The 25,954-nt window shown below is 38.1% G+C and overlaps 1 protein-coding gene and 1 long non-coding RNA gene across 3 annotated transcripts in view; one reads left to right on the top strand and one right to left on the bottom strand.

Annotated features, from left to right (window-relative positions):
- Positions 1 to 25,954, top strand: part of LOC106094352 (DNA polymerase zeta subunit 2) — a 142,886-nt gene that overhangs the window by 76,362 nt on the left and 40,570 nt on the right. The gene's annotated exons all lie outside the window — the stretch shown is intronic.
- LOC106094450 (uncharacterized) lies at positions 900 to 2,766 on the bottom strand. The gene is made up of 2 exons (XR_009397292.1): positions 1,226 to 2,766; positions 900 to 1,159 (listed from the first exon to the last, which is right to left on the bottom strand). It is a non-coding gene; the product is annotated as an uncharacterized LOC106094450 (long non-coding RNA).

The following is a 25,954-nucleotide window of genomic DNA, read 5'->3' as shown; positions in this document are numbered from 1 at the left end:
ACAATTACTTTTTGGGCAACCCAATAGTTGTGTCTTACAAAGGGTAGTCTAAGTGGAACATGATATCTCATAGGACGGATGGTACATTTAAATGCAAATGTCCAATCAAGCAATAAGAATCAATTACACCGTTTACTATCTAACAATGAACAAGATATCCAACATGCAACGCCTTTTTACAAGTGTTGGTAAGTCAATTAATTGAAGTCGATTCACATGTCGAGGTAGATCCACAAAACCATTCTATCCTTAGACCCTTAGTGCAAACAAGAAGAAATTCTTCTGAACAGACTCCACTCTATCAATGTGACAATAACTTGGAGACCACAGAACGGAACAATATTCCAAAATAGGACGATCTCCGCAAACTCTTTTCAATCTTACCTATTCTATACTGTAACTATTTGAGTTTTTTGATCGAATTCGGAAACTTAACCTGCAAGATATTAGCCAAATCGTATCACAATAACATCCCGTCCAATCTCATTAAAAATTGGCCATCATTTGTTCATTAGCAAATATGAACATTATGTTGTGACCCCTTCTAATAATCCAATTGCCAGCTTGTTGGGATAGCTCTTCAGAATCCAACATATGTTTGTGATTTATGTTTAATACGAATGTGGTCAAATAATAATAATAAAATATGAGCAGGAGGGTAGAAACATACAAAAACAAAAAAAAAAATATACAAAATATGATTTGTGTCGTGTTGTTGGTTGAAAAAATTATTCATTTGTTATGTTTTCACTTGGCCCAAAACGACACAACATCAACCTCTGGCACAGCCTCAACAAGGACAATAAGAAGAACATGGAGCACAGCTAAAACAACAATGACAATGAATGAGAAGTAGCCCAGAAACTCGAACAGAATTCGAAAATAATAAATCTGAAACATTTGGAAAAGAGACTTCTGCTTTTTTTTGGCATTCTTTTTATTTACCAAAATGGTTTGTTTGTTTGTTTTGGGACATTGGGAAATTTTGGGGGGATACCACAAGGCATAACACTACACCATGCCATATATTCCGGAATGGATCATCATTTGCTTTTGGTGTTGTTCTTAATGTGTGTCCATCAGATATTTTGTGAAGACCTTCAGTCTACCGCAAGCCAGAATGTTTGAGTTGGACGTGTGTGTCGGACAAGAGAAAAATCTTTCAATTTGAGAGAAAAATATGATTTCATGGTTAACGCTTGTTAAATGCCTCAAACATTATTACCTTATTCATCTTCATCACCATTCAAGGGGTCAAAATGTCTTGTCCGTCTTCGGCAAACCGGCAAATGGGCTCCAAATATCCCAAATGTTTTTGTGTGTTTTTGATTTTTGTTTTGTTGGTTTAGCATTTGGCAGTTGATGTACGACAAGGAATAGTGTTATTCATAAATTCTGATGTTTGATGGTTATTGGGGAAACTTTGTTTAAAAAATTGTGAAAAAAATCACACAATGTTGATTTGTTCTGTTTCATTTCATATGTAAGGCTAATAAATTATAATTTAAGTTGTGCGAATTTGTTGTGTGTTCTTGTGTTCAGGAAAACATCAAGTAAGAGTATATAATAATAATTAGTTGGTACTCCATGAAGATTACTTTTAAACTAGGACTTGAAATTATCCACCCCATGTTCCATGGACTTACATCTAAAATATATTTAGACTTGTTGGGAGTTTAAATGAACAACCTTTTCATCCAAAAGTTGAGTGATCCTTAATGAAAAGCGAGAGGATGACAGTCACTCTGTTCCACATTCGTCCATCTAGAAGGTTTTTGTATTCGTTTTCGATGAGTTTGTAGCTCTTTTGACGTTGACGGATCTATATATCGAAATACTTTTTTTTGTTTGAATTCGAGATTTGACTGCGACATCGACAAACAAGACATAATTCTTTTAAGAGCCCTGGTAGCTGAGTTCTCAAGTGGTGGGTTCGAGTCGGTCGCTACTGTAGTATCACAATGTATTATAAATTGTTTACGTTGAATTGTCCTACCTCTATCTCTACACAATGCTCATTTGGTTTCCATTCTATGACTCTTTAACTCTTCTTATTGTCTGGCAAATAGTGCTCCAACGTTTCAGCATTTTGAAGGGATGCTCCTTCAGAATAATATGTGACCCTTAGGGATTGCAAAACTCTGATACCCAGTTTGCTTCCCTTCCGCAATCTGTTACTGGATTATGGTTTATCCAAATAACATAAAATATAAGCTCACAGTCCCCTTATTGTTGATTCCGGTATTTACATACAAAGGTGACTAGTACAGGTTCTATGATTCTATAGCCGAATGAAGTGAACTTGACATCCTTTTTCAAGATTTGTCTTTCCATTTGATGTTTCCATCGAAAGACCATGAAATGTTTGGTTAAATGACATTCCTGAAGGAGCATATTTTGTTAGGTTATACATCTCTATTTGTAAAGATTTCCGTTTCAAAAACTGTGCTTCTGATCCAAATAGGTTCAGTTTTTGTTGAAGAAGAGGGCGCAGGGTCAATCCATACCATGTCCTTCGGCTTATCAGTAATCAGGTTGTCGTCGAAAATACCTCAAAAATCCATTTCCATTTTATGCGCCAACGTTTTTTTTTTTCACGTAACCAACACGCAGGGGATGTCCCCTATATATGCAGCACATTGCGTTGGTAATTAGGAAAGTAAAGGGTCGGAGGGGGAAAGACGTAGTAGTGTTTATTGTTTAAAAACAAAATTTATTAAATCTTTGTCGCAATAGAAAATTTAAATAAAATTTGTTCTTTTGAAACTTTTCACTTTCGAAATTTTGTCTAAAAAAAATCTAAAAAAATTCTTCAAACAAAAAAGCAAATCAACAAAAGACAAGGAAACGAAGATGAAAAAAAAAACCGTTTAACCGGTTTTTTAAAAACCTCAAACCGGTTTCTAAAAAAGCTCATCTTTCGATAAGTTCGAAAATAGGTTTAGGAAAATGGCAGTTTTTCATCACATTCCATCTCAACCGTCATCAAAGCTATCCGTTCCGCAAACTCTGTTCTATTATTACTGTGATTATCCGAATATGGTGTGACCAATAGAACTGGCAAACTATCGATAATCTCAAAAATCGATATTTTTGATAGTTTTAATTATAATATGGTTGATTTCCCATCACCTATATTTCAAACGAAAATGAGAAGTAAAATCAGCCGATCGATTTATATAGAAGCAATATCAATGCACAGACCAAGAAAAAAAAAACCAACGCTAATAAAGTCAGTTGGAAGTCATTGTAAAAAATGTTGGTCTAATCGGATGAAAATTGCGCCCTCTATAGGCGCAATGTATCTTAAAGGATACATTCAGTGTCGCATTGCTTATTTTTGTTTAGTTTTGCAAAAAATTTAACTTTTGCGATAGTATCCATCGGAAAAATATCAATCGATATTCAGTGAAAAAATTAAATATCGATAGTGCCATCGATATTTAGCCCGCTCTAGTGGCCAACTTCAACCTTTAATCAATCCTCTATCAATCAAAATTTTTTAGTCGCTAGTGTTGATTTAAACTTCTACAATTTTTCTAACGCCTTAGTTCCGTGTTTCTCATAACCTCACTTATGCCAAGACAATACATCCATTGGACTTTTTGTTTTATTCTTATGTTGCAGTCTATCAAACTACCGATGCCTAAGTCAGAATCATCCTGCCAACGCTTTTCTAAAGCCTATGGACCATCTTAGAATTGAATTCCCATTTCGAGCCTATAAACTACCCGATATTGAGATCGTTGGGTTTAGGAAGCGCGAATCCTAGTATTGACATTTGTTTGTCTTCATGATAAGGCAGATGACTTTTTTTGGGATTACCGTTGAGATCTTTGGGTCTAATCCAGTGATATTCTATTCCTGGGAACCTAACTCCCACTCGTCCTCTCTCCAGAGATGGTATCAAAATCTTGTGAAGTGTGATTTTTTGAGTGGCGATAGCAGTCTTTGGTCTTGAAATTCTGTACTAATGGGGCGATGAGGTACTTCCTTATTTTGACTAATGAGCATTACCAAAGTAAGACATGAAATGGTGATTTGTTTTTCTTGGGTCCTTTGCAGAATATAACATAGTATTTTGGATGTGGGCACACTTAATGAACATATTTACCACATTAAGCTCTGAAAAACTTAAATTTAAGGATAGTGAGGTCGAAGTGCATGGTGGAATTTAGAATTCTTGTCTTATTCTTCAGGGCATACCATACCATATAGACTTGTTATCGATATTCCGCTTATTCTCAGTGTGCATTTCGATCACCAGTTCCGCATACCATGGCCAGTACGATGGCGGCCATGATATCTCGTGGTTCGTAATTTTCTCGTGATTCGTGATTAGCGTTGTGAGTCGTGATTCAAGTTCACACACGAATAATTTTAATTCAATCACGCTCACGGGCGATCACATGATTGGATTTGAATCTCGCTCACGAAACAAGTGACTCAGGCGTGACACGCCTACTCACGTGCCCACCTAGTTTCTGTTTTTCTTATTCTCTTATCTAGGCTTCCACACCCTAGCACAATGGGCGAAACCTCACCTCATTGGAGGGCTACCAATTACAACTACATGGTCCATCTTATTGCCATATCTTTTGTCCTACCGAAAAGGCAAATCTTAGTTTTTATGTTTTACCTTGAGGCCTTTAGATCCTGCTTGTGCCATCCATATGCCATCTTTAAAATTTTATGACTTTTCTGCAAAGTTGATTTAGATTAGAAGTGTTTGTTTCGTATCGTCTTCAAGGAAGGATCTTTGTTTTTTTATTCGAAATTTACGCAGGAATCTGTATTTTTCTGGATTAGGATTTTATTCCTGCTAAACGAAATCATTTAAAGCATGATTGGCACGCGTATTAGTCTTTACCAATAAATATACGAAACCGTTTTGCTAAGGTCCTATTGAGCATTATCAAATTCTTGGTGTGATCTTAATATTCCAGTGATTCCACCTACAAATGTTACTACGGCCTCAAGGCAACGGGTTTGGCTGTTGGGAAGAGAATGAGGCAGTCTAACCACAAAAACAAGAACTCATGAACACAATAAAGGAATTTTTTCGTCACGCGTATTATGGCAAGTTTTTGAAATACTTTACGTTTTGAGTTTCATTCGTTGTCCAGGTTGCAGAAGTGTTTGTTGTTTTCCTTCACTTCTGCAGCAAGTCTGCTAAATTATAGCGAATTTCATTTCAAATTCTTATTTAAAATAAGAAATCATAAAGGCAACATTCATACATTTATACACATTTTGAAGTTTTGCTTTGTTTTTCGAAGGTTTGGATTGTATTTTTGTGTTAGGTTGAGCTTGAGGCCTGTTTAAACAAAGTTATCGCCTGAAATGATCAAACATTTTGAACATTTCGAACATGAAACAAATGTGTGCTGAATTTCAGTTTAACACGGTCAACAATGACATATGATTGCAAGGAGTAGGAGGATGTTGGGCATGTTAGCATTTAAGACTCCAACTCAAGGCAAGGCATCTGTGGAAGGACAGACATTATGATCGAAAGTTCAAAATGATCATTTTGTTTTAAGGAGGTAGACAAAACTCTAAAAAAAGGATGCGTAACAGAATGCATTTAATGTAGGTGATTTCTTTTGTTTGAACAAGCAACAAATATGTGTACAGAGGCTGTAGCAAAAGTTTTTGAAAGGTATTGATGACGAAATATTTTTACAGAATTCAGCATGTATATGCATGCGACCTTTTTTCATATATTTGAAATATATATTTGGATATATTTTTAGAGAAGTTTAAAGAGATTCCCAAAGGTAAGAAGTAAAAAGGCATTACGTTCGACCGGGCCGAACTTTGGATACCCATCACCTCGGGTATATATGTAAACCCCACTTCGTCACAATCCGATGAAAATTGGATAACTTAAGCACCCAAATTCGGCATTGGCATTGAGTGGTCTAATATATATGTCACTATTCAATGTATTAGAACAAAATATTGGTATTTTTGGCAGATATATCCAATTACAAACCGATCTGAACCATATTAAGGTCGATTATCGTGAGGCTCAGAAAAACTCACTGTTTCAAAATTTCAGCGAAATCGGGTAATAAATAAAGCTTTTATGGGCTTCAGTCCCCTTATTGGCAGATCGATCTATATGGCAGCTATATCTGAATATAGTCCGATCAGAACCATATTTAGGTCGGATGTTGGGAGGTCTAAACCTACTCACTGTTTCAAATTTCAGCGAAATCTGGTAATAAATTAAGCTTTTATTGGTTTCAGGCCCTTTATCCGCAGATCGGTCTATATGGTAGCTACATCTAAATATAGTCCGATCTGAACCATATTTAGGTCAGATGTCGGGAGGCTTAAAATAACCCACTGTTTAAAATTTCAGCGAAATCGGGTAATAAATTAAGCTTTTATTGGGTTCAGACCCTTAATCGGCAGATCGGTCTATATGGTAGCTACATCTAAATATAGTCCGATCTGTACCACATTTGGATCGAATGATGGGAGGCTTAAAACACGGAGTTTCCCAAGGCGGGTTAATATCTCCGGCAATGTTTTACCTCTACCTATCCTCCAGGTAGATCCAGATTCTTCAGCATCAGCGTAGAGATTTCGTAGGGGCCCAACGCATTGGATGATTTAACGCCACGGATGACATTCGTAACTTCGCCCACGGTAAATTTTGATGGCTGTTTATCGGCTCGAAGACCACGGATACAACGAATGCCTTTCCTCCTAGCCCTGTCACTCTCCTGATGCACAATAAATTGACGGTTGAACAACTTAGCGGGTATCCTAATTCATCGTGCAAAACGTGGAGCCTTCAATCTGCTCTGCCTAAGCTATGCCCCGCTGGTCATTACCTAGGGCAGAATGCCATGAAACGTGATGCATATTAAGGTCTCCTAGAACTAGACGATAATGGCCAGACAGTAGCCCACTTATGTCGGGCTTGTAAGCTTGGCCATTAACTTGGACACAACTACCAACCGGCGGTATGTATACATTATAGAGCTCTATACGGCAGTACCGGACCTGACTGCTATCCCCATGCACTCCATGTAGGGGTCACAAGCGCCAGGCGCTGGCGAGATGGGTCGAAACTGCACGGAATGGTGTATCACGTCAGCCAATCCCCCACCTCCATTCCTTAAGCGACAACTGTGCAAGCTGCAGGTGTTGGTCAGCTATGTCTCATGGATCGCTGTAACCAATATGTTCTTCCGAGTCATAAAACCGACTGTTGTAATTTAATTGCAAAAATGATGCACTTCTCGGCACTGGCCTGGCATTATTGGTGCTGGGATGCTGCTGTTGCATGTATTGTATATTGCCGCACGGGAGAGGTCGGGGATCACATAGTCTGACGACGAGGACGCATAAGGCGATGATGCTTGTGACCCACTGCTGTCTATGTTCACACAGCACCTTGCTTCGTATTTAGTGTGGCTATACTCCCGTATTGATGTAAGGCCAAAACAAGATCGGAAATTTACCCAATCCATGCACCGGGTATACCTCACCGACACCGAACGATGATGGAGACGGTTCTGGCAAACCGAAAATAACCAGGTTCCGGGGTTCTCCTTAGTTTCGGCACGGACCTATCCCATGAGGAAAAAAGGACGAACACGTTTCTGAGGCGGCTGCCGATTGCGATGATGACTCCATCGGGTCAATCCGGTGCGTACAACTGGCTACCATGGGATTGCTGTTGTTGTTGGTATATGTTGGCTTGCACGGAATGACTTTTAACAACAAATTTTTACTTTGGGTAGTTGAGATTCAAAATTAATTATTGCAGCAAACTTAACAAATTTTGTTTTTTAACAAAAGTTGTTGTTTCTCAAAATTATTTTTATTTATGTAAGGTGTAGCATAGTTCCCAATATATACCAATCACCTTAGGAGAACAATTCTTATCCGATTTAGTAGTTAATTTTTCCACCTTGATTTCCCCTATTGACTTTCAGTTTCTGCCTATTAGAAACAGTTTTTCACAGAACTTTGCAAATGCGATACATGGTGTAGCGCATTTATTGTGTTTTCTAATGAAATTTCCAGATCAACCTCCTTATTTATGAATAAATGTTTTGTGTTGGTCTCCATGCTGCCCCTTCAGTTTTTTTTCCTGACTTCAATAAAACATGACGAAGATCCTGCCACAACGACTGGCGTTGATATTTTCTTTGAGCGATCGACGATCCTCAGGGATAAATTCCAAACTTTTGATGGTATCTCTGTTGCAAAAGGCGACAAAAGCCAAACCAATGCAGCATTGGCAGCAACTACACTTTTGCGACCACATTTGGTGCGTGTTGTCATAATGAATGGCTGAGCAAAAGTCATTTAATTTTTGTCGTACATACGAATGTTTGTTTCTTGGATTGTTGTTCACTGTTATGAGGATCTTTTGCTTCGTCCTCCCAAAGTTATGGTTTTTATTTGCCATTGATATTTGAAGGTTTTTGTTGGCTTCCATTTCAATTTTTTTTTTATAGTTATGGTGGCGCCACAAAATATTAAATTACTATGAAGCAATGCAAAAAGCAGAACCAGCAGCATCACATATACTTCATATCATAAGCTTGGTAAAATTAAAAGAAATAAATGTTTAAGCCAACATATGTGAGAATTGTATATCTCTGCTGAGGTGGAATAGATTGGATGCAACGTCATCTTGCTAACTTTACCTTGTGGAGATCACATGGGATCTGAACAGATTATTTCTCAGATTATTGCATTTATGAGAGGTTTGTGTATCTGCTTTTTTCCTTCTGTTTGATTGTGATTTCATATATCATTGGTTGGCAATAAGCATTCGGGTAAATCTTTATGACTGCAAAGCCTCTTGAGCTCATTCAAGACTTAAAGGAATTTGATAAGGAAAATAATTTTAATAAAAGTTTCCCATTACCCTAGATATGATGGCAGGCAATTAATAAAAGATAAGTTTAATAAATTAATAAAATAACTACCGCCATCTAAAGAAGGCCATCTAAAAGAGCTTAAAATATTAAATAAATCCTCCTCTTTCATCTTTTTTTTTTACTAAATTATTTAAATTTACTATTGTAACCAATAAACATATTGAAGTCATGTGTTATTTATAGCTCAAACCTGTAGACAATGACATCAAGTTTCAATTGTCATCATTATCGCCATGAGATGTGCTAAGCTATTGTCTATTCTCCTGTGGCATTTTGCATTTTAATGCTGTAAATGATTTTTTCAGAGAATTATGTGGGTGCACCTGCCACTATGCCACATATCAGATTTAAATATCAACCAATCGTGATTGACATTTCAAGGACCGCAGATGGTTGCTTAAAACAATAGAGGGTACATTGTTGTTGTGATTTGAAGTGTCGGGAGAGAATGTTATTTTGTAGGTTGTAGGGTATATTATTTTGTCATTCTGTTTGTTACGCCTCGAAATAATGATCAAAGATATATAAAGTATCTCCTTATATGAATGGTGATTTTTGACGAGTTAAGTTTTTCGTGGTGGCAGCACTGGTTAAGAAATGTTTCCAAACGTCACCTGTGAAAATGAAAAGAGTTTAATATATTCTGTCAATTCAACAGGGAGAACTCACAAGCTTACATGCATGGCTTTTAGATTTTATTAAGAAACATATGTATGCATATCAAACTTTGAAGCCAAGTCTCCAGGGTGTGCCAAAATCACCTTTCCGCGAAAGCAATCCAAAATAACCTCCGAAAATTAACATGTAGATCGATAGAAACAATATGAGACTAAAAGAAGTAAAATGGTGTTAAATTCAGCCGGGCCGAACTTTGGATACCCACCACCTCGGCGTAAACCACCTTTCATCAAAATCCTGTGAAAAATGCTCCATAGCATAAGGTATGCATATATCGAAATATATTCCGATTTGGACCAAATACTATTTAGTACAAGTCATTGTTCAATTGTGTATAAAAAAATATTGGTATTTTGGGAGCTATATCTAAAAATAAACCGATCTGTACCATATATAATGTCGAAAAGCCTAACATAAGTCACTGTATCAAATTTCAGTAAAATCGGATTAGAAATGCGCCTTTAATGGGGCCAAGACTTTAAATCGAGATATCGGTATATATGGCAGCTATGTCCAAATCTGCACCGATCTTGCCCAAATTGAAGAAGGATGTCGAAGGGCCTAACACAACTCACTGTAACAAATTTCGGCGACATCGACCAATAAATGCGCCTTTTATAAATGCGCCAATAAATGTTAGATCGGTCTATATGACAGCTATATCCAAATCTGGACAGATCTGGCCCAAATTGAAGAAGGATGCCGAAGGGCCTAACACAACTCACTGTCCTAAATTTCGGCGACATCGGACAATAAAAGCGCCTTTTATGGGCTCAAAACCTTAAATCGAGAGATCGGTCTATATGGCAGCTATATGCAAATCTGGACCGATCTGAGCCAAATTGAAGATGGACGTCGAAGGGCCTAACAGAACTCACTGTCCCAAATTTCGGCGATATGGGACAATAAGAGCGCCTTTTATGGGCCCAAAACCTTGAATCTAGAGATCGGTCTATATGGCAACTATGTTCAAATTTGGACTGATCTGAGCCAAATTATAGAAGGATGTCGAAGGGTCTAACACATCTTAGTGTCCCAAATTTCGGCGACATCGTAAAATAAATGCGCCTTTTATGGGTCCAAAACCTTAAATCGAGAGATCGGTCTGTATGGCAGCTATGTTCAAATCTGGATCGATCTTGACTAAAATGAAGAGAGATGTCGAAGGGCCTAACAGAACTCACTCATATCAGCAAAATTGGATAATAAATGTGGCTTTTATGGGCCTAAGACCCTAAATCGGCGGATCGGTATAATGGGGGCTATATATAGATATAGTCCGATATATCTCATCTTCGAACTTAACCTGCTTATGGACAAAAAAAGAATCTGTGCAAAGTTTCAGCTCAATATCCCTATTTTTAAAGACTGTAGCTTGATTTCAACAGACAGAAGGACGGACATGTCAAAATCGCCTTAGAATGTCAAGACGATCAAGAATATATTTACTTTATTGGGTCTCAGATCAATGTTTCGATGTGTTACAAACAGAATGACGAAATTAGTATGCCCCCATCTTATGGTGGAGGGTATAATGAAAGGATTTTTAAAGTAATGTATGAATATGATGTCTAGGGACAAGTTTAGGGACAGGTGTCTGGAGGCCCGCCTGAAGGCGAACCTTTATTTTCCAATATAGCAGATCTCGGAGGTATGTGTATCTTTGTAATTGAATTTTATTTGCAATTTCATGACAATCCATAAACACGAATTTGTTAAAATTAGGGTTAAACAGCCAGGGGGAACCCCCCACTTCCAATCCCACCCAAACGGGCATGTTTTCTGAATGGTGCAATATGGGTATCAAAAAAGAGGTATGTGGATGAAGAGTACAAATATGGTAGAAAAAAGCAGTGGAGCCATGAGTCTGTGGGTCTCGAACTTTGATCTTGATAAAATGGGTGTCACCATAGCTCAGCGGTTTGCGTGTCCGCCTTTGGCGCTAAATGCATGGGTTCGAGTTCTGGCTAGAAAATTTCAGCGGTGGTTTTCCCCTCCTAATGCTGGTGATATTTGTAAGGAACTACGCCACTCATAGTAGCCATTTAAAAATGACGTCAAATTTGTCGGCCAAGGAAACACCGAGCGTCGTTCGGACTATTCTACAATGAAGGGACAGGGGCAAAAATCTCACATATCAATGAGTTGTGTGGTTATGTGAGAATTTTGCCCCTGTGTAAATAAGAAAAATTACATTGATCTGGGCAAACCGGGTTTTTGGAAGTATTGCGTGATTTTTTAGCTATTATCTTTTTGGCAACACTGGTTTAAACAGCTGGGTCATTTTATCGCCATTCCTATGGGTTACCACCATAAATAACCTATTACGGTTGCTGACTGAGAAGGGAGTTGAACCCGTAGCAGACGCGTTCAAGTCCCTCCCAGACGATATTATAAAGGATAACGATTCTAAGGGGTAATGATCCGCATCAGCTATGTAGTAAGGCCGAAAGCATATTGGAGATGGCACATTACTGGGGTAGACCTCAAGGTCTCAATGTTAACCCAGAGAAGAATGAAATCTGCCCGTTCACGAGGAAGACAAAGGCGGACCAATTTGACGCAGCACGTTTCCTCAATTGAACGATTTTGATATCTGACAATGTCAAATACTTATAAGTGATCTTAGACAGGAAGCAAAATTGGAAGTGTCACATTTAGGAGCGTGTCGATAAGACTCACAGAGTTTAGGCACATAGTTGGGCCGTAGGCTCGAAATGGGGCCTCATCGTGGGTGCAACGTAAGGATACTACAACAGGTTCAGAGAACATGTTGTATTGGCAGGGGCACAGTCTTGGATTGGCGAAACTCGTGTATTGTCATCTAGAAGTCCCTGCTATACATAGAACCCCTGGACTGAGATCTGTTTTGGACTATCTGACCATAATACGATCCTGCAGGCGGAGATACGGGCGATCACGGATTGCGTGAGGTGCTGTGGTGTTAACGCGAGGATGTTGGGTGTGAACATCTCTACGGACAGTAAACTATCCATTAGGGCAATAACAGTCAGGACGGAATGTAAGAAGGAGATTAACGCCTTCTCTGAGGATGACACTATCCGCATTATTAAGCTGCAGGGCCATAGCGTTGTAAGGGAGAATGAAACAGCAAACGATTTGGCAATGAGGGCCAGAGGACATTTGGGTCGACGCAGTCCGAGTTAAGGGCGTGGGCGATGAACGGCATGTAACAACGGAACGGCGAAACAGTCGGTAAGATGACAAAATTCCTACGGATCATGAGAAGACGAGGCTATAACTGAAAGCTACGGACAGTAAACTATCCATTAGGGCAATAACAGTCAGGACGGAATGTAAGAAGGAGATTAACGCCTTCTCTGAGGATGACACTATCCGCAATATTAAGCTGCAGGGCCATAGCGTAGTAAGGGAGAATGAAACAGCAAACGATTTGGCAATGAGGGCCAGAGGACATTTGGGTCGACGCAGTCCGAGATAAGGGCGTGGGCGATGAACGGCATGTAACAACGGAACGGCGAAACAGTCGGTAAGATGACGAAACTCCTACGGATCATGAGAAGACGAGGCTATAACTGAAAGAGGTGTGTATAGCTTTCGGTATCATAGCATAGGACTACGGGCTCACTTATGCAAATTTGGTGTGGCAAGTGAGAGAATGTGTAGGGCACGTGGAGAAGATGATGAGACGTTGGAGCATTTCCGGTTTTTGTGGCTAAAAGACTTTGTCACTTAGGTGGGGACACAATACCAGCCATGAACCGACTTAGGGGAGTGGTATGGAAAATAATAATGGATTGTGTTAGTAGCACTGAGGTCCAGACATAAATTTTTTTTTTCGAGGTTATTTTTAGTATTTAGAGCGCAAAAAAAATCGATTACTGGCTTAGGTATATGTCCATAGTGGCATGGGGCGGATTAATATCCTTTTTTCAACTTACCCAACCTAATAAGGCAGCAGGAGCCGATAGTTTACCAGTATTTTTCGCTTAGCGAGGTCGATTAAGACTCAAGAACTGTCGGTAGAAGTTTATGGCAAAAAAGGATTGTCAAATACTACTTCAATCACCCTAAATACACCATTAATTGTTGCAGCATTTGGTCCTAACCACATCACAAGAATTATAATTAATTTTTTTTGTACTGTTTTTTTTTCGTTGTTATTTATCAGTCCACTAGAACAATGCACCATTGATTACAAACTCTTGAGAAATAATAGATAATAATCTTTAGGATCAGCCAATAATATCAATGAAAAAGAATTGCCAAATTTAGATTCATATCAAGAGTTAAAATGTTCCAAAAAGCTTTGGCAATAAATAAAATAAACAGGTCCCACACAAAAAAAAAAAAATGCACTTTGTTGCGATACATTCGTGTGGCCAACGCGAAATCAAACGAATTATTTGATAATTTGTTAAATTTAAAATATATGAGACACGAATTGCAATTCAATTGAATTGACCACCAAACAAAGCGGCACCACAACACAATGAAAATAAAATTTCACAAATGGTCAATTGCCACAGCCAGCATAAAGTGCTCGACAAGCAGCCAACTTGGAAATGGAACAATAAAACAAACCATTGAGCCAAGCCAAGGTATCAGGGATCATAATGCACTTGCTGCAAAAAGTTTCTATTCAGGCATATCCGTATGCATGACTGCGAGACAAACTCCTAGTCTCTATTTAGAGGAAAATCTGGCATAGTCCCATGACCATATGGAACAGGCGAATACGATAGCTGGACGGCAGACAGCAGCATGGTCGTATGGAGGGACAGACTTTAGGTCTGATGGTGGTATTTGGAGTTTGGAGTAAAATGCTCTGTAACTGGCAGTGTATATTCACACATGCCCCAGCAGTGGCAGCAGCGGCACTTACTCGTATTTGCTGCAATATAACCACGATTTGCATGAATTATGGCTTTTGAAGCTGGGAAGACATGAGCAAAGCAATGACTTGGTTTAAAGTTTTCCCTCCATGCTAGAGTAAAGCATTGGCAGACTTTCGGTACCCAACCAGCCAGCCAACCAACCAACCAACTACTAAATATATTTGTCTGTGAACAGGCAGACACACAGGCAAAGGGACAGACAGACAGCCATTCGTGGCATAGACGACGAATAGTGTGATGGAATTTATAACTATGAAAATATGATTTAAATGCTATTGATTTGAAAGACGTTTAACTTGATGTTGTTGTTGCCATGATTTTGGTTTTTGGGATTTTTATTGTCGTCTTTCCAATGAATTTCCATTGAAATCCAAAATGCAGCAACAAACGACAAAAGGTGAATGGGTTCATATCACATGCCTGCAATATTGCTAAGGAAAAAAGTGGCAAAACAGATATGTAAGGTGGGTTAAGTTAAAAGATTTTAAGAATCTATTGGGTTGCCCAAAAAGTAATTGCGGATTTTTCATATAGTCGGCGTTGACAAATTTTTTCACAGCTTCTGACTCTGTAATTGCATTCTTTCTTATGTCAGTTATCAGCTGTTACTTTTAGCTTGCTTTAGAAAAAAAGTGTAAAAAAAGTATATTTGATTAAAGTTCATTCTAAATTTTATTAAAAATAGATTTATTTTCTTTTAAAAAATCCGCAATTACTTTTTGGGCAACCCAATATACTAAATTTCATTAAAATTTTGTCTTGAAGAAGTTTTTCTTGGAAAGTATTAGACTTCATTGAATGTTTTGTATTATAAGAAATTGCATTAAAATTTTTTCTTTGGAGAAAATTGTATGGGAATTTTGTCTTTGAAGACAATTTGATGGAATGTAAGTCTTTAGAGACAATTCCTTGAAAATTTTTCAAGATATCGCGATTTCGAAGCTAACCAAGATCCATGGTCAGTCTGTTTTGCCCAAAAGACTCCAAAGATGAAAATATCTATAAAATTTTCTCAAAACAAACATTTTATAAAATCTTCTCTAAAAACAAAATTTCTATCAAATTTTATATTCATTTTGTCTTGAGAGAAAATTTGACAGAAATTTTGTTTTGTTTTTGTCATCTACTTTCAAATATCATTCATTTGAACCTCATATAGGCATTGGTTTAATGGGGCCAAACATTGGGCCCTAAAATTTGATATTCAATTCGTTTATTATAAAAAATACCTTTCATTTGAGCCCTTTATTGCAATAGCCATCAAATATGTCCGATTTGGAGGATTGGGTCCTTAAAATTATCAACATCGTGCTCCACTCTCTTTGAGCCCCAAATTGTCATGGGAGCAAATACGTCCTATATGTGGGTTGTTATGGGGGTGGGACGTCCCGGTGATATCAGATTCGTGCACTACTCCCATACATCTTCCATTTGAGCCCCATAATTCGATAGTCAGCAAACATGTCCGGTTTGGTGATATCAGATTCGTCCAAAGATCTTTCTGAGCTACATATTGCTAAGGTCGGTATATATAAAATGCAGTAACCTATTTTCAGCACGTGATCATTATGTCGCATCTGTGAAAATTTAAAGAAAATCGGTTCAGCCTTGTTTGAGCCTATACGGAATAGGCAAACAAGCAAACCAACAAACAAACACAAATTGATTTTTATACTCACCACCATAGAATGGGGGTATACTAGTCTAGTCATTCTGTTTGTAACACCTTGATCGTCTCGACGTTCTGAGTCGATCTAGCCATGTCCGTCCGTCCGTCTGTCGAAATCACGATATCGGTTGAACGCGCAAAGTAGCCGCTTGAAATTTTGCACAGATACTTAATATTGATGTAGGTCGTTGGGGATTGCAATTGGGCCATATCGGTTCAGATCTGAATATAGCTCCCTTAAAAACAAATCTGCCGATTTAACTTTTTGAGCCTCTGGCTGAAATTTTGTGTGTGGTGCTCTGTTATGACTTCTCACGACTGTACCAAGTACGGTCTAAATCAGTCTATAACCTGATATAGTTGCCATATAAACCGATCTCCTGATTTGACTTCTTGAACTCTTACAAGCAGCAATTTATATATCGGTTTAGATCTGAATATAGCTTTAATATAAAGCGATCTCCCGATTTAACTTGTTTAGCCTCTGGAAGCGGCAATTCTTGTCCGATTTGGCTGAAACTTTTCATGTAGTGTTCATTTAAGGCTTCCAACAACTGTGCGGAATCGGTCTATAACCTGATAAAGCTCTCATATAAACCGATCTCCCGATTTGGTTTCTTGAGGCCTCACAAGCCGCTATTTTTGTCCGATTTGGATGAAATTTTTTATGTTGTGTTCTGTTACGATTTTTAACAAATGTGCAAAGTACGGTCCAACTCGGTCTATAACCTGATATAGCTCCCATATAAACCGATCTCCCGATTTGACTTCTTGAGGTCTAACAAGCCGCAATTTTTATCCGATTTGGCTGAAATTTAGCTTGTAGTGTTTTGGTATGACTTCCAACAACTGTGTCAAATACGGTCCAAATCAGCCTATAACCTGATATAGCTCCCAAGTAAACCGGTCTCTCGATCATCCTTGTTCGGTTCCTAGAAGCTTTAATTTTTGCTGTTTTCACAGAAGTTTGGTATATAGAATAAAATTGTGCCCTTCCACAAAATTTTTTTTGTATACATTGTTAGCAGAATCCTTGGTGGTGGGTTCCTAAGATTCGGTCCGGCCAAACTTAGCACGCTTTTACTTGTTGTATATAAGAATAAAAAACCTCTTTAAGGGTTTTTTGGCATTGTCATATGTAGATTAGTTTTTGTTATACCCTCCATCGTCACAAAGTATATAAATTCTTGATCGCCATGATTGTTTAAGTCGGTCTAGCCATATCCGTCTGTTTGTCTAAGTAAAGTACGCTAACTGTCGAAGAAGTAAAGCTGCAGTGTAGGTCGGTTGGGATTGTAATGGGCCATATCGGACCATGTTTTGATACAGCTGCCATATAAACCTATGTTAGATCTTGACTTCTTGAGCCTCTAGAGAGCTCAATTATTATCCGATTTGGCAAAAATTTGGTATGAAGTCTTTTGTTTTGACAACTATGCCAAGTATGATAGCTTTTATATAAAATGATGTCCCAGAAGTTATACTTCTCTATAGGCTAATAGAGAGCGCAATTCTTATCCAATTTGGCTGAAATTTTGCACAACTACTTCTATTATGGTCTCCAATATTACAACGACTTCTCCTATGACTTTCAACATGTGTGCTAAATATGGCCTGAATCGGTTTATAATCTGATATAGCTCCCATATAAACCGATCTCCCGATACTACTTGTTGAACTTCTATAGAGCGCAATTCTTATCCAATTTGGTTGACATTTTGCACAACTACTCCCACTATGGTCTCCAATATCCAAACCAAGTGTGGTCTGAATCACTCCCTAGCCTGATATGGTTCCAATGTCAATTTTTATCCATTGTCCTTTGTTTGCCTATATAGGAAGAGATACTGGAGAAAGAACTTGACAAATGCGATCCATGGTGGAGGGTATATAAGATTCGGCCCAGATGAACTAACACTCTTTTACTTGTTGCTGATTTATGACAAAACAAATTTCCCACAATACCCTCGCATCTTGCCATGGTGGTAGTTGTACTCTTTGCCAAGCAATTGATACTTGTGAAAAATTATAGCAATGTAAATTATGTGTAAATCTTGAGATCAGTGTTTTATTTTTCAAGAATTCTATTTTAGCATTTTGTTAAATTTTATTTATTTGGGTCGTTGTAATGCTTGCTAGCATAGCATTTTGGAATCTTTTCTTCCCAAATCTCAAAAGAATGAACAAAAAAAAAAACATCTTGAAACTTTCAACAGGAGCCTTGATGTCTGGCATTGCCCACAAGGACATAAATCAAACAATGATGCATTTCCATTATCAATATCTTCCTCCAAGTGTTTTGTTCGGTTAACAATGTAGTGATAGAGATTTTTCACTTTTTCCACTCTCCAAAGAACATTTTTCAAGTGGTTGTGATTCACCGCAGCATAAGACTATGCAACATGTTGCATGTTACCATGTAGCACACATTTTAAAGAGGTGTTTGTTTGTCTTTGGCTGTTGTGGCATGTGGTATGTTTACACACACCGCATAATTAGCTGTTGAAGATGATCATGATTATGTTGTTATTGTAGCTGTGGTACGTGATACGTTGCTTGTTTGCCAGCATACAACACGGCTACTGCTCTTAGTATATCACCATGCCTCAAGTGTCAAGTGCTTATGCTTGTAAAGTGCCAAAATATGTACTCACTGCCACTGTGGTTCTGTCACTGTATGCCGGAGATGCGTTTTTGTTTGTTTTTCTCACTTCACTGGTATTAGCGGTTATGACTCTTATAAGCGGCAGTGAGGGAGCAACATAAAAGGCCTTTAGGTTACATTTTTTTGAAGGATGTAGTGGAGAGTTGTATACTAAGTAACCAATATTGAAAAATGTTGCACATAAAATTAAGAAAAAACAAGTTATAGTCCGATTCGAACCATAAATGAATGGTGAACATTGTTGCACTCTCTGTGTAGTATTTCAGTTCATTCGGATAAGAATAGCGCCTTGTAGGGGCTCAAGGAGCAAAATCGGGAGATAGGTTTATATGGGAGCTGTATCAAGCTATAGACCGATTCAGGCCATATTAAACACGTATGTTGAAAGTCATAAGAGAAGCCGTTGTACAAAATTTCAGCCAAATCAGATGAGAATTGCGCCCTCTGGAGGCTCAAGAAGTCAAAATGCCAGATCGGTTTATATGGCAGCTATATCAAAACATGGACCGATTTGCGCCATACATAGCGCAGTTGTTGGAAGTGATAACAAAACACCACGTGCAAAATTTCAGTCAAATCGGATGAGAAGCGCGCCCTCTAGGGGCCCAAAAAGTCAAGACCCAAGATCGGTTTATATGGCAGCTATATCCAAACATGGACCGATTTGAAGTGATACAAGTGAATTACGCCTTCTAGAGGCTCAAGCGAAGACCATCAAACTGAACGTTTTCAGTTATTCATGTCACCACTAAAGGTGGATACACTAGCTCACCATGAAAATACCTCAAAGTATTCGTTTAAGACCACATAAAGTATATATATTCTTGATCGTCTCGACGTTCTGAGTCGATTTAGCCATGTCCATCCGTCGGTCGGTAGAAATCACGATAGAGAGAACCCGTAAAGCTTGCCGCTTAAAATTTTGCACAGATACTTAATATCAATGTAGGTCATTGGGGATTACAAATGGGCCATATCGGTTGATATTTAGATATAGCTCCCATATAAACCGATCTCCCGATTTGACTTCTTGAGCCCTTGGAAGCCGAATTTTTGCCCGATTGTGCCTTAATTTTGTACATAGTGTTTTGTTATGGCTTCCAACAACTATGCCAAGTACGATCCAAATCGGTTAAGAACCTGATATAGCTCCCATATAAACCGATCTCCCGATTTTACTTCTTGTGCCCTGAAGCCTTAATTTTGTCTGATTTACGTCTTCCAACAACAATGTTAAGTACGGTCCAAATCGGTCAAGAACATTATATAGCTCCCGTATAAACCGATCTCCCGATTTTACTTCTTGTGTCCTTACAAGCCACTATTTTCATCCGATTTTGCTGACATTTTGCATATAGTGTTCTGTTATGACTTTCAACAACTGCAAGTACGGCCCAATTTGTTCTATAACCTGATGTAGCTCCCATATTTTAGCGGAATCTATGGTGGTGGGTTCCCAAGACTCGGCCCGGCCGAACTTAGCACGCTTTTACATGTTTATTTTAGGGTCCAACATGAAAAAAGTCCCCGAAATTTGAACCTTTTTTGAAACAGTTGTTGAAAGTAAGAATAAAATACGTCATGCAAAATTTCAGCCAAATCGGATAGGAATTGCGCCCTCTAGAAGATCAAGAAGTCAAGTCCCCAGATCTGTTTATATGACAGCTATATCAGGTTACGAACCGATTTGAACCATACTTGGCACAGTTGTTGGGTAACATAACAAAATACTACGTGCAAAAAGTCATTCAAATCGGATAAGAATTACGCCCTCTAGAGGCCCAAGAAATCAAGACCCGAGATCTGTTTATATGACAGCTATATCAGGTTACGAACCGATTTGAACCATACTTGGCACAGTTGTTAGATATCATAACAAAACACGTCGTGCAAAATTTCATTCCAATCGGATAAGAATTGCGCATTCTAGAGGCTCAAGAAGTCAAGACCCAAGATCGGTTTATATGGCAGCTATATCAAAACATGGACCGATATGGCCCATTTACAATACCAACCGAATCGAAATATCCATTTCCAACCCTATACAGTATATATATTCTTGATCAGCGTAAAAATCTAAGACGATTTAGCCATGTTCATCCGTCTGTCTGTTGAAATCACGCTACAGTCTTTAAAAATAGAGATATTGAGCTGAAATTTTGCACAGAGTCTTTTTTGTCCATAAGCAGGTTAAGGTCGAAGATGGGCTATATCGGACTACATCTTGATATAGCCCCCATATAGACCGATCCGCCGATTTAGAGTCTTTGGCCCGTAAAGGCCAAATTATTATCCAATATTGCTGAAAGTTGGAATAGTGTGTTGTGTTAGGCCCTTTGACATCCTTTTTCAATTTGGCTGAGATCGGTCCAGATTTGGATATAGCTGCCATATAGACCGATCCGCCGATTTAGGGTATTAGGCTCATAAAAGCCACATTTATTATCCGATTTTGCTGAAATTTGGGACAGTGAGTTGTGTTAGGCCTTTCGACGTCCTTCTACAATTTGGCCCAGATCGATCCAGATTTGAATACAGCTGCCATATGGACTGATCTCTCGATTTAAGGTTTTGGTCCCATAAAAGGCGCATTTATTGTCCGATGTTTCCGAAATTTAGGACAGTGAGTTAAGTTAAGCCACTCAATATACTTCTGCAATATGGCACAGATCGTTCCAGATTTGGATATAGCGGCCATATAGACCGATCTTTCGATTTATATCACATATTGTTCAATGTCACCGAAATTTTAGGACAGGAGTTTTGTTATGGCCTTCGATATCCGTTTTCAATTTGGTACAGATTTGAATATAGCTGCCATATAGACCTGTCTCTTGATTTAAGGTTTTGGGCCCATAAAAGGCGTGAGTGAGTTGCGTTAGAGCCTTCGACATACTTCGTTAATTTGGCCCAGATCGTTCCAGATTTGAATATAGCCGCGATATAGACCGATCTCTCGATTTAAGGTTTTGGGCACATAAAAGGCGCATTTATTGTCCGATGCCGCCGAAATTTTGGACAGTGAGTTATGTTAGGCTCTTCGGCACTTTTATTTGTAGATATAGCTACTAAAAAGACCAATATTTTGTTACACACAATTAAACAATGACTTATACCTATTAGTATTTGGTCAAAATCGCAACATATTTCGATATAGCTCCTATGGGGCATAAGGTATGCGTTTTCACCTCGGGAATATACGTAAACGAAAGGTGGTTTACATATATACCCGAGGTGGTGGGTATCCAAAGTTCGGCCCGGCCGAACTTAACGCCTTTTCACTTGTATTTCTCATATGAGCAAACTTTTTCTCTAGGCGTAGTTTATTACAGGTGTAGGGTAGCGCAGAGTTTAGCATGTCCGCTTATGACGCTGAACACCTGGGTTTGAATCCTGACCATCAGAAAGAAATTTCAGCAGTGGTTTTCCCCTCCTAATGCTGGCAACATTTGTGAGGTACTATGTCATGTAAAATTTCTCTCCAATGAGGTATCGCACTGCGGCACGCCGTGCGGACTCGGCTATGAAACGGAGGCCCTTTATCAGTGAGCTTAAACTTGAATCGGACTGCACTCATTGATATGTGAGAAGTTTGCCCCTGTTGCTTAGTGGAATGTTCATGGACAAAATTTGCATTTGCATTTGTAGGGTATTGTATACTATACTCTACCTGTATTTCCCTTCCTTTATCTTTTCCTATGTGTTTTCTTTATTAAGGCCTGATTTTATCGGCCTTTATGGTACAGCCTAGGTAAAATTTTAGAATAACACCCAAGCGTTCTTGGCACATACTAAATATGCCACACGCTTATATAAATAATGTCAGAATAATTTGAAAGTATTTGGACGCGTTCTATCGTCGACATCAAATCTTCCATGGGATACACTTTTCAATTAGAGAGTAACTAAATTATCTTTAGGAAAACATAGCTATATTAAATGTTTTGAATTTCATCAAAGCGCCCTACATAAAGGCAACACTGTATATGAAGAAGATAAATTAAGAGATGTAGTAGAAAACTAAGTTATATTCTCTAAGGGCAAAATGTTTGTGAAAACAATCCTAAATACATGATTATACCCTACACCACCACTGTGGTACAGGGTATTATTGATTTGTGCATTGGTTTGCAACGCTAAGAAGGACAAGAGCTAGACCCATCGATAAGTATACGGATCGGTTTAGAACCACTTCCTGATTCGATATAGCTATGTCCGTCTGTCTGTCTGTCCATGTGTTCTTGTAATCAAGGTACAGATCGCATTTGTTGTCCGATTTTCACAAAATTTTGCATAAGTGTCTTTTTTGGTCCAAGGACGAACACTATTGATTTTGAAAAAAGTCGGTCCAGATTTAGATATAGCTCCCATATACATCTTTCATCAGATGTGCACTTTTAAAGCTGTAGAAGCCACAATTTTGGTCCGATACTTATAAAATTTGGCACGAAGTGTTTTGCAAAATTTAATTGAAATCGGTCCAGATTTAGATATAGCTCCCATATATATCTTTCATCCGATATGCCTTTTAAAGCTCTAGAAGCCATAATTTTAGTCCGATCCTTAAAAAATTTGGCACTTGCTTTTTGTGACGTTCCAATATGTGTGCAAAATTTCATCTAAATCGGTTCAGATTTAGATATAGCTCCCATATATATCTTTCATCCGATATGCCTTTTAAAGCTCTAGAAGCCATAATTTTAGTCCGATCCTTAAAAAATTTGGCATTTGCTTTTTGTGACGTTCCAATATGTGTGCAAAATTTCATCTAAATCGGTTCAGATTTAGATATAGCTCCCATATATATCTTTCATCCGATTTGCCCTTTTTAAGCTGTAGGAGCTACAATTTTGGTGCGATTTTTGCAAAATTTGGCAGGAAGAGCTTTTGTGACGTTTCAATTTATGTGCAAATTTTCATCATAATCGAATCAGATTTATATAAAGCTCCCATATATAACTTTCGTCCGATTTGACCTATTAAGGCTGTAGAGGCACAATTTTGGTCCGATCTTTAAAAGATTTGGCACGAAGTGCTTTTTGTGACGTCCCAATTTATGCGCAAATTTTCATCATAATCGAATGAGATTTATATATAGCTCCCATATATATCTTACATCCGATATGGTCTTTTAAGGCTGCAGCAGGCACAATTTTGATCCGATCTTTATAAAATTTGGCGTGGAGCGTTTTGGTCAACGTCCTCATATGTGTGCAAAATTTCATCATAATCGGATCAGATTTATATATAGCTCCTATATATAACTTTCGTCCGATTTGACCTATTAAGGCTGTAGAGGCACAATTTTTGGTCCGATCTTTACAAAATTTGGCATGGGCCGTTTTATTCAACGTCCTCATATGTGTGCAGTTTCATAAAAATTGGTCCAGATTTAGATATAGCTCTTATATATATTTTTCATTCGATATGGCCTTTTATGGCTTTAAAAGCCAAAATTTTGGTCCGATCTCTACAAAACTTTTTATGAGATGGTTTAATTGACATCCCAATAAGTGTGCAAAATTTCATCAAAATCAATTTAGATAAAACTCCCATATATATCTTTTATGCGTTTCGACTTTGAAGGAAATCGTATAAAAAGCAGCAGAAAATAGCACAATATAGCCTACAAAAGTTTTTGTACCCACCACCGAAGGATTGTCATCCCATTTGCAACACATAGAAATTTCCATTTCCGAACGATTGTCTTCCCATTTGCAACATATCGAAATATTCATTTCCGACCCCATAAAGTATATACATTCTGGATCGTCGTAAAAATCTAAGACGATCTAGCCATGTCCGTCCATCTGTCCGTTGAAATAATATTGAGCTGAATCTTTGCATAGATCCTTTTTTGTCCATAAGTTCGAAGATGGGCTATATCGGACTAAATCTTGATATAGACCTCATAAAGACCGATTTGCTGTTTAAAATTCCTAGGCCCTTTAAAGCCTCATTCATTATCCAATTACGAACAAATTTGGGACTGTGAGTTGGGCTAGGCCTCTCGACATCCTTGTTCACTACTGCCGAGATCGGTTGAGATTTGGATTAAGTTGCTATATAGACCGATGTATCGATTTAAGATTTTAGGCCCATAAAACGTGATATTATTATCTGATTATGTTGAAATTAGGCACAATGACTTATATTGGGCCTATCGAAATTCGTAGCGAGTATGGTCACCGATATATACCGATCTCTCGATTTAAGTTCCTGGGACAATTCAATTTCACAGAAATTTGACAATAGGTATGCAAAATTCAAGTCTGACTAAATTTGGATATAAGTGCTATCTATTCAAAGTATTCCGTATACTCGGTGGTGTAGGGCATTATATAGTCGACGACCTATAAATATTCTAGGCCTTCTATTACATTCTTAATTGTCTTGACTTTCTTACCCATATAGTTATGTCCGTCCGTCGCTCTGTCTATTTTTCGAAACAGTGAATAAGGAATAGCTGCTATATAAACCACCATCCCGATTTGACTTCTTGATCAATAGAGGCTTCAATTTTTATCCAATTTTGCCTATGGTACCTCTATCCCCAGCTTATCACTTTTACTTGTTCCATAATAATATTAATTCGTTCATATAAGGCCATTCTTACTTACAGCTATAAGAAGCAGACCAATATTATACAGCTAAAACTTAATCGAGCTGAACTCTTTGTTATGTAGAAAGTTTGCTACAGTTCTTTAACAAACAAAATAATGTGCATAGCGTCTTCTATATTCGGCTTCTAACTATTTCCATATTTTTCTGATAATTTTTAGCTCGTGCCTTGGCAGACTGTTTGGGTTTTTGAGGCCTCAGCTACTTGACATGCATTTTAAGCATATCTTCAGTTTTTGTTTTGCGTTAAGATGATGCTGCTGCTGCTGTTGTTGTTGGCACCTTATTAGTGCATCCCCCGATGTGTTATTGTAATCTAAACATTCATAATGGAGTTCCATTGAGATTGGCCTCACATGCCAAAATCTCATTGCATAGAAGATTATATTTTGTGGGTGAGTTTTTTTCTGGCTCTTCTTCAGCTTCTTCTTGGAAGGGTGGTGGCAGCTAGGGAGGTGTTGGTGTTGGTGCTGGTGGTTCTATTGTAAATAAATGTTCTTTATAATGAAGTGTTTTGGAAAATGTT

The sequence above is a fragment of the Stomoxys calcitrans genome, chromosome 2 (genome assembly GCF_963082655.1).
Source record: "Stomoxys calcitrans chromosome 2, idStoCalc2.1, whole genome shotgun sequence".
NCBI lineage: Eukaryota > Metazoa > Arthropoda > Insecta > Diptera > Muscidae > Stomoxys > Stomoxys calcitrans.
Note: the sequence above shows the minus strand (reverse complement) of the source record. Positions and strands in the feature narration are given on the sequence as shown.